A 10,059-nucleotide genomic window follows, 5' to 3' on the forward strand; every position below is an offset into this window, starting at 1 on the left:
TACAAAAATCTATTACGTTTGAGCTTTAGTTTCCAAACAGCATTTCCCTATTATCTGTGGCATTCTTAGAAGATTTCACAAATTCTATTGCAGCAAAAAAGTTCATTAAATCCTTTCAATCCAAAAAAAAAGTTGAGTCAACGAAATAGAAAAATGTTTGCCGTCGGTTACACGTATGCAAAATAAACATTCTTTTTCGTTGTTTTTCCCTTAAAACTAAAATCCAATATCATTTCATCCCATTTCTGCATTTATGTAGAAGATATTCACATACAACGAACCGATTTTCCCTGCACAAATAGTGAAAGCTTCTTATCAATGTCCTCATCTTATTCATATCAAAGTTTGTACAGCGAGTAATCTTGTTTCAGAGAATATCAAATTTATACTCGAGATGCATGTAATGCTATACATAATAAACACGATGCTTATTCGGAGTAAGTACATTACGTTGATGTCTGTATTTTTGCCAGCTGTTTTGAAATCGAAGATCTTTTAAATTGATAATTCCACATTTGATATCCCAAAAATAAAGAATTTACGTGTAATTGTAGTGGATATTCTCAGTGTTCTTGCATTGGATGTCGCTTCAATTGTATTGGGCATACATGGTGTATATAGAGACCTAAAACCGAACTTAGACCAGTCTAAAACTATGAAATTCCAGTTGAACTAAATTCACTTAGCTGCCTAGAGAATAAATTAGAATTCAATCAACGCACTTCAAGCATGATTTGTACTCTAAATAGAGTACTGAAAGCTGTCACTCGAATCACTTTTTCTTGAAGTGCGTTGATTCAATCCAATAAGACTATTTTCGCATCCGGCTCGTGCTGGAAACCTCTCATTGGCTAAAAAAGGCCTTTAGCATGGAAAATGACGATTACAGCCATAGGAGTGTAACATCCAACAACAATTTCTTTCAATCAAATTCATGTTATTCCTTACACAAGTAACATCAGCGTTACCATACACATACGTATTTACGTATAGTAACGCTGTACCATGTGATAACGAATATGGAATTATTTGGATAGAAACTCTTAAGTTTTGTAATTCCTTTCGCAAGATTTAGCTCGAGGCTCTCATCCTATACTATGCACCAAATGAAACTTGAAACATTAAATCCCATAGAGCATCCAGAACATTTAAATTCTGACTAATGAAACGAAAAAAGCAATTTTCCATCCAGACATATATTATGATTATGGAACCAAAATTAACATTGAACGAAGAAAGTAACCAGACCATAATAATTTGTCCAAACAAGCGTCTCGTCTGTCGATGTTGATTTACATAATTACAATCTTTCCACAGATATTCCCCAATTATATGATGGGACGTAATTCAGAAATGTTTATTGAATTTTATTGAAAATGTATTTTTGGATTGAACGTTTAAGCAGTGTGTTTGTAAAAGTGGAATAGCTGGTAAAAGCTGGTAAAATAGCTGAAGCAAACTTAGACACAAATTCGGTTGACGTTAACTGTAGTGCAACAATAGCAATTGATGGGAGTCAAGATAGAATTGACTTGATCTATCATTTCACGTAGACGAAGACCACTACGTTCATCCTATGAAATTTTTTATCAAGACAAAAAAATCCAGTTCTTCAACCTTAAGAGGCATGGCTGCTTTGCTGAAAAGCATACATTTAGGCGTTTTTTTAAATTCTGTATTTTAGATTCATTTTCGCATCAGAATCAATTCTCAAAAATTACCTTTTCTGATCACGTTTATATGAGAATGATTAATTGATTTGATGGAACTTCAGTTCTAACCTCGACCTCAGAAACAAAGCTCATGTAAAAGATCCGGGAAATACCATCGATAAATGATGGTCCTGACTCTGTCATCAGTTGTAGCTCTTCACGCTGAAGAGCTATGAAAAAAGTTTGGTCAGCAAGTTTATTTCTAGGGTTAGAAGAATGACAATGAGCAAAATGGTTTCTTTCGTTGCCCAGCCCAAGTACTTCAAGATGTTGGTGGATTTTACAGGTTTTTATTTCTTGTCTTCTAAATTTTTAGGATTGTTGATGTCACTGTGGGTTGGTTCCTAAAGTGAAATTGCTCTACATGATCCACCATTTTCCCATCTCTATAACTTTTGATGTTCATACTTTTGACTAATGAACTTATGTATTTTCACTTTATAGGTGGTTGACTTATAACTTTAGACTTATATCAACCTGACTTATAACTTATAAATTCGAATTTATATTTAAGATAACTTATAATTTATACGTCATCTGCGCAAACTCCCTATTATTTCGCGTTACACACAACTTCAAACATCTTTTTTCAAAACATTGGGTGACACCTCTGGACAAAACGAAAGCCATCGACAATTATATCTAACCTTGCTAACTTCAAGCGCTCTGGCGAAAATAACGGTTAGGCGAGGAGCAAATATTCCTAAGGATATAGTACGTCAATAGACGCCAATGAAAGTAGGCGGGACAAGATTTGCTTGCGTAATTTACCCCTAGCGGTTAGGTTATAAGTACATCTCCTGAAATTGACTCACTACGATGCATGTCTATAAATATTTAATATCTCACACTAATTGACTAACTGAAATCGAAAAAAAATCCAATAGAGTTTCATAAGCTTCCTGCACACAATAACGCCAATGTAAGCACCCACAAGGGAAAATAAAACCCTCAAAATGTAAGTCCATTATCATGTGAAAATTACAAGTAAACAATATACCACTACCACTGAATACACTCACCAACAAAAACAGATTCGTAATTAAATTTTATTCTTTGCACAGAAGATCATGTGTACACCACACAAACACATATGGTCGGTAAGTTTTGCAAGGAAATCAATTAATTCGTATATTTAACAAGGGTAGAGACTCGAGACTGTAGCTATAAAAATTCAGAGATCTGAGATTTATATGTTAGACGAGGACACAATCTCGAATCTCTATAATAGGCGAAAATGTGTGTATCATCGACACATGATAAAATGGTGTAATGGACACCTTTACAGAGGATAATCCATTGTACGTAACTTCTACACAAATACCCCGAAGAATGGAGAATACTGGATTATTTTGCTATGAAGAGAGGATGAATTCCTTAAAATTGCTGAAACACAACGGGATACAGTGGACCTGGACGCCAATGAAATTTACGTATGAGTTTACTTCGTCTGATTCTCAGCTGGTCCAATTAATTGATTTCGCTGAAAAGTTTGCGTAATATAAAAGATAATTAACATTCGATAACCTAGATTAATATTCATTATCAAACAAAAAATTAACTTTTATGTGGTATTACTGTGGTATTTTGCGGTCATTGTGTCAGAAAACGTTCGCAATGGTTGTTGAAGACTGTAAAGATAAAATTTGAAGTAATAGATGTTTGAAAAGCATTATACGTCCTGCTTAAACATTTTTATTACGGGTTAAACAGTGACATACTCGCGCGTTGTTATGGTAAAACCGTATAATCAATCACACATATTCAGTGTGAGTGAGCCAGTGACAAAATTTGAAAATCCCTTAGAGAATTCAAATTTACCGCCAAAATATCACAGACTGTGAAGCACTTAACCGATGATTTTTAAAGCTCTTACAAATCTAAAAGGTCTAAAGGCGAACAAACTGTAATTGTATCTACCTTATAATTAAACGTTTGTCAATAGAATGAAATTAGCTACAACGCCCATATTCCATAGGCAGCGTGAAATGACAAAAGATCTCAAAAGAACGTTTATTGCATGGATATTCCAACTAACGTTTTTACAACAACAAAAATAATAATCAAATGATCCATCTCCGTCTTCGATTTTTTTCCTCTCTCGAAAAGGTCAATTTTCGATGAAAATCCCATTTCATAAAAAGAAAACTCCAATAAATTTCGTATAATAGAAGAAATCGGGGAACAAAATGAGAAAATGAAATTTTGTGTGAACGTGAGGAAATTGCTGTAATTTGAATAGAATTGTTGGTGCGAAACTAAAAGAAGACGAAAAGTAAGTGGAATGGCGTAAAGATATTCAAATATGTATTTCTCAAGGATAAAATGAGATTAGTTTTCGGCTTCCAATCTCAAAACCGAATGAACAAGCAGAAGTGGAAGCATATAACCGAAAATATCGAATATAATATTTCTTTATGATTTTAATTTGAGTTGAATGCCAAATTTATATCATCGAAAAACTCAATCGTCCGAACGTAAAACCGATTTCAAACGGTAAATCTATACCGTGCCGGTGTATAGACGAAAAATGCTTTTCATATAGCAGCGAAAACGTACTAATTTTCCTTGGCTTAAACACTTTAATCTCTGTGCCTGTAATCCAATGATGCCATTACAATATCCATTCTACAATTCCATCTTTCCATCTATATATGTATGTATGTATATGTATTCAGGTGCAGAGGCAAATTTACACAGCATGGGGTCGATGTTTTGTAATCTTTAATCTACGCGAAATGTAATTAAGCTACATAATAAAAACCCTTGGCATAAGATTGTATTTTAATTCAATTAAAGGCTATGCACAACCCCGTTCAATATAAAATGGTCTACAACAACCGCCAATGTACTGCCGTAAAATGTTCTCTTTTGCTGGATGTAAGTATATATCGACTTTAATGATAGAGACGTTGTTTTTTATCAAAATAATAACTTTCCTTTTTGCTCTATCACTGGATGTATACACATCCTACTATGTATTGTATTATGGTGTTCGGTATCTTTACTGTGTGTATAATCCGAATGTGTATACCCAAAGATAATAACACACCTCACCTCGAAAAGATCGAACAAAGTAAATGTTTTATATCTTTCATTGTTACATTCATCCTCGCACTCATCTATTAAAAGCTCCGTTTCAAGTTGGAACCCTTCTGTACGTATATATGTATATAGAAGATGTATAAACTAATGTCATGTCGGAAAGCGTATACAGTAATAGATGAAATATTTTGAATTTATCTACTTCGGCTATAAAATATTAATTAATTAAACGGAAAACGTTAGAAGATGTGAAGAAACTTATTTTTCTTTTTTTAGCTTCGGTTCATATCCTCGTCGCTTCTATGATGTGTTTTGAGAATTAATGTGAAACGGATGTTATAATACGAAATAAAACTTGCAAAGTAACAGCACACGTTTTTGACTTTGGTGTTTTTAATTAATTGAATTAAAATTTAATCTGCAGAGAAAGGTTTGTCGTGATACGCTCGTCTTCTTTACGATGGGAATTTATTGCTTTGTAAAAAAAAAGAGTTTGTGACGACGCTTCATCACCTCTGCATATATTTATTGTATGACTTATTGAATGCGATTGATAAGACGGATGGCAGTAGTAAAATGTTTTAATCAATTTTACGATTTTCTTCAGTTAAATTTTTGATATAATTTCACCTGAAGCCATACATTTTTAGTCATTTAAGAGCCACAAGTTCTCTTCGTTCAAAGTTCGAATCAGAGAAATGAGTCGAAGTTCTAAATTAAGGTGATAGGATTTAATATTTTGTGAATATACACGACCTTATGCTCTCTGCATATCGATTTAGAAAGACAAACATATCGCGGTATAAAAATCAAATCTACTACTTCTCTTGTTCTTTTGCATTAAAAAAGCACGGCAGAGTAAAATAAACCAGGCAGGAGCGGTTCATTTTCGAAACGTCAAATAAGGGACCTAATACACTGTATGAAAATGAACTCAAATAAACACTGACGTAAATTGAAAAATTTTATTCGAAAAAAATGTGGGGCTACTAGATTATTCAGGTCCTTAGTCAAACAAGCGCTCCTGCCTGGTTAACTTTACTCTGTCGTGAAAAAAGATACAAAATCTGTTACATCAATGGCACATTCTGAGTAGTTTGAGAAGACCGTTGTTGTCAATATAACCTGACTTGCCTCAATTGTGTATGTGCGGAATGGCTCAGCGACTATGTTCTAGGCTTCCACTGTAACGTCTAAAGTTCACTCAAGCGTGTGTTTGGTCGCTGCAACGATGTACTCACTGAATGACTCGTTACAACGCAGCCTTAATCGGTGTGCACATTTAGGCGAGATAATAATGCAGCACCTGAATTTCCTCAGAGAGTATTTTGCATACTTTGAAGAGCGGTTCGGAAGTTAATCGAATTCCCGTGTCATAACTCTTATGGTTTTTGCTAATCGTAAATGATTATTCACTGATGTTAGTTAACACTACTCAGCTCTATCGACCGTAATAGGTCTTTAAGAAAAACCTAAGGTAAATATAGTGAGGAGGTAATGCCATATACAACCGAATCAGATGTGTTGTGTCGCGAAAGTTTTCTATAAACGCCATCTCTCCCTGTCTTTAAAATAACAAAATTGCTTAGAAACCTGGGCCATCTGTTTTGTGATAGGCACAACATTTTGTGAAACACAAGTAAATCTTAGTCAACCATTTTAAAAAAAGATGTCAGTGGCAACGAACTATTGTGCTCGGCCGCGCGTCTGAATGGCATTACATCCGCCCATATATTTACCTTGGAAAAACCAAGATTCTAAACAAAGTGCACATACTTCAGTCTAAAATATCAACTACTAGCGACACCTATATTCTAATAGATCAATCGTACGATTTACAATTCACAATTGTAAAATCTCTCTACAAATATGGGTTTGTTTAAGAGGTTGATTTGCGGATTAGCATCAGCTTACGTACCCCTCTTATCCTATACTGTCCTAACCCGATGGTTCAGACTGAACTTGTTGTTGACCAGAAAATGCTGTTAGTGTGGTCTCAAAACAAACAAATCAAAAATTTGTGTAGAGTTGACGGACGTGGGAGACTTTTTGGTTTGGATGGAATAGGAGTACGGTGGATCTGGCAGATATTGTGATGATTATCTTGGAAAAGGAACTATTATGCTGTTGCATACTGGGTATAGTAATGTCCCTTTTAGAAATATAGTAGAAGCAATAGTATTTTGTAGAGGCGTGACTATTTGCAGTCGAACCACGGCATAATGATCAAAAATGTGACTTCTTTTGTGTCAAACGAAATCTTGTACTTCTTTCGCTGTAACATACATTTTTTTAAGACAGTTCAAGTTCAAGCCAGAGCTCGTCGCTTATTTTTGTCATCGTTGTCGATAGTAGTATGGCTAGCCGTTTCTGAAAGGAATGTTTTTCCGTTCAAATTACGAAAAGATTGTTACAACAACTGATTAACTTAAAAATGTGAGTCACTAAAAATCCTACCTATTACAAGAATAATGTGTAAACATATGAGAATCCAGCAACTGATCTCATTTTAATCATCAAAATGTCTAACCTGTTCGGTAAGTACACCCACATCATCTACGAATTCACCAATTAATTCCCCTTTCATTCACGATGTCTTTACGTTGCAAATGACAAAATTACATAAATCCATTTTGTTCTAATTTGAGCGTAAATGCTAATAAATTTATTAAATCAGCGAACAAGAACGTAAACTTTGCAAAAGAAACCGAACATATAAATTAAAGTATGTCAACCAATTTACATTTTGAATCACCTTAAACGACTAGATACGCTAAACACATTCTCAACATCGGATTACAATGCTTTACCCCACCAATCAAAGCGTTGTTGTAAAGAAGTGTAATGTAGGGTTGAAAATGTGATGTGATCCTGCATGGTATGTGTCTCGTCTTGTGTACATGGTTTTTAAAGTTTGATGGAAATCTATTTAATATTTATCTTTCTGCTTCCAATGATTTTACCTTACCCGAACATTCTCATACAGAATTTCACCCCTGGAAATCTACCCCATTTTATGCTGTTACGATTCTCGATGTTTTTTTTTTTTTAACAGACGAATCGCGAAAAGGTGACATAAAACATTGTTTTTAAGGGCTATGAGCCATTGAGATATATCAATATCGATAAAATGAATAAGTCGAACCAGAAGTACTGATTGCATTGCTGGCGTCGGTTCGTTTTCGAGATATTTGGTCTTTGTAAACTCTCACAAATTTGAATTTTATCACTAGCAATTTTAGAATCTGTTACTTCTTTTGATCCAAGTTGTTTTTGAAAATCTTTTACTGTATTTGTGGTTTGACCTATTTCTTTTGCGATATAGGACGGCATCAGCTGAAGAGATTAACGCTTATTTTTGTCGTCCCTGTTCTTAACAGACGACACAGTCTAGTCATCAAGTACTTCTGCTTCGACTTCGGAAATTGAATTTATTTGCTTCGTCGGTACATCTGTTTTCTGATTCCACATTATTTGCTACAATATTTGCATATTCATTTTCTGACGCAAACAGAGTGTACTGTTGATCAACACATAAGAATCAGAGTTTCTCCATAATACTTTTTTTTTAGTATCGGACAGACCAACTCAGCTCTCTCATACAGAAATTTTTAAGAGAATTTTACGAAACTCTATTACAAACAGCATTTCCCTATCTGGTAATCATCAACGTTGTCATTAAGCATAGTAGATGGAAGACTACACAGCTATGTGTCTTCCTATGTTCAAGTTATTGGAATTGAACAATAAATGTTCTCTCACGGGGAGAAAGAGAAAATAAAGTCGCACAAATGTGTGCTTAATTACGACTGACCTTTTCATCCTACGTAGTAATGTTTTTCCCAAGCATCTCATAGTGGTGCTGGCTTGACTTCACAAATGTCCCTACAGGACCTACATTTATGAAAGTCTTTTCGTAAATTTTCGAGCGATTTTTGCAAATTCTAAAAAAACCAAATTCGTTAGAATTTCATGAAAATTTACGAAAATATTTTCATTATCTTAAGACCTGCTATTCATAGAATGTTGGAGGTAATTTGGAATATAGTTATGAGTGAAATGCTGTTTGGAAACTAAAGCTCATGCGTAACAGATTTTTGTAGAATTCTATTACATTTCGTCATAAAATGACTATTGTCAGCACTCTATACGTATTCCGAAAGCCAATTTCACTGCTATGGAATTTCATGGATGTTTATCAGAGTGAAGTTATTTCAAAAGAAAATGTAGATTGCAAAGACTGACAGAAGAAAAATTGTGGCGCCTCTACAGGCCAACGTAGATTTCCTATCGGGCGAGCCCGTTTTTCCGTTTGGCGCTCCAAACTCAAACACACCGTATTACAATATAAAGAAATTGTTTACATCAAAATACAAAGGGCCGGGCTTAATGCAAATACTAAAACGATTTTTTCCCCGTGTAAGCAGGTACACACACAGCATTCATGGAAATGAATAAGGGCAATTTTTTTTCAGTTTTACTTTCTATGATATAAGATGGATGTGGAATGAGGAAGCAATTCAAATGTAAATTGAATGACATGAAAATAGCTGAAAGGGAGTTGCGAGGAATAGCAAAAAAAATGAAGAATTATTCAATTTGATTAGCTTTTTTTCTTCATATTTCTTTTTTGTGGTAACCGTTTACCGAATGAATGAAATATTATGATAGCCTGTGTAGGAAGTTAAAAGGAACAGCAGAACTTAAAGCATATTCGTTTACTACTAAGCTTTTGTGATTATGTTTTTTTGTTCAACCCGACATAAGTGCCTACTACATCTTGAAACTGCGCACCAAATTGTGTGGATACGTGTAGAATTTACTGGGATTATGGAACGTAAGTTAGTTCAGGAAAAAAGGACATAAAACATATGAAATACTACATATTTGGGATAGCACGTAAACGTACATAGAATGTTATGTTAACACTAATCTTGTTTCGTTAAATCAACTTTCCGGTTAAATAGTATCTTCGGAGTGTCTATTCCAAACGTTTCTTGGACCGTCTGTACAATAGCCATGCAAAAATTTACACAATGTTTTGGTGAATCATTTCCTCTGACGACGCTTCATCCCTTTTAGCAATTTAACAGATAAATTATATTTATGCAACTGAGTGTTATAAAGTGAGAATTTTTCGAACTTTAGATGCCTCTGTTGCATAAAACGTTGTATGTAACTCGGTGCAAAGTACTTTATTAGGCTCACGATGTGTATTATGACTCTCGGCCTGCGCCTCGAGTCATAACCACATCTAGAGCCTAATAAAGTACTTTGCACTCGGTTACATAAATAACTATTA

At 34.4% G+C, this 10,059-nt stretch overlaps 1 long non-coding RNA gene across 1 annotated transcript; it reads left to right on the forward strand.

Moving 5' to 3' along the window:
- The first annotated feature begins 1,436 nt into the window (after positions 1–1,436).
- On the forward strand, positions 1,437–3,213 carry LOC119070638. The gene is made up of 3 exons (XR_005086539.1): positions 1,437–1,491; positions 1,801–1,805; positions 3,204–3,213. It is a non-coding gene; the product is annotated as an uncharacterized LOC119070638 (long non-coding RNA).
- Positions 3,214–10,059: the final 6,846 nt, after the last annotated feature.

Source organism: Bradysia coprophila (assembly GCF_014529535.1).
Source record: "Bradysia coprophila strain Holo2 chromosome IV unlocalized genomic scaffold, BU_Bcop_v1 contig_106, whole genome shotgun sequence".
NCBI lineage: Eukaryota > Metazoa > Arthropoda > Insecta > Diptera > Sciaridae > Bradysia > Bradysia coprophila.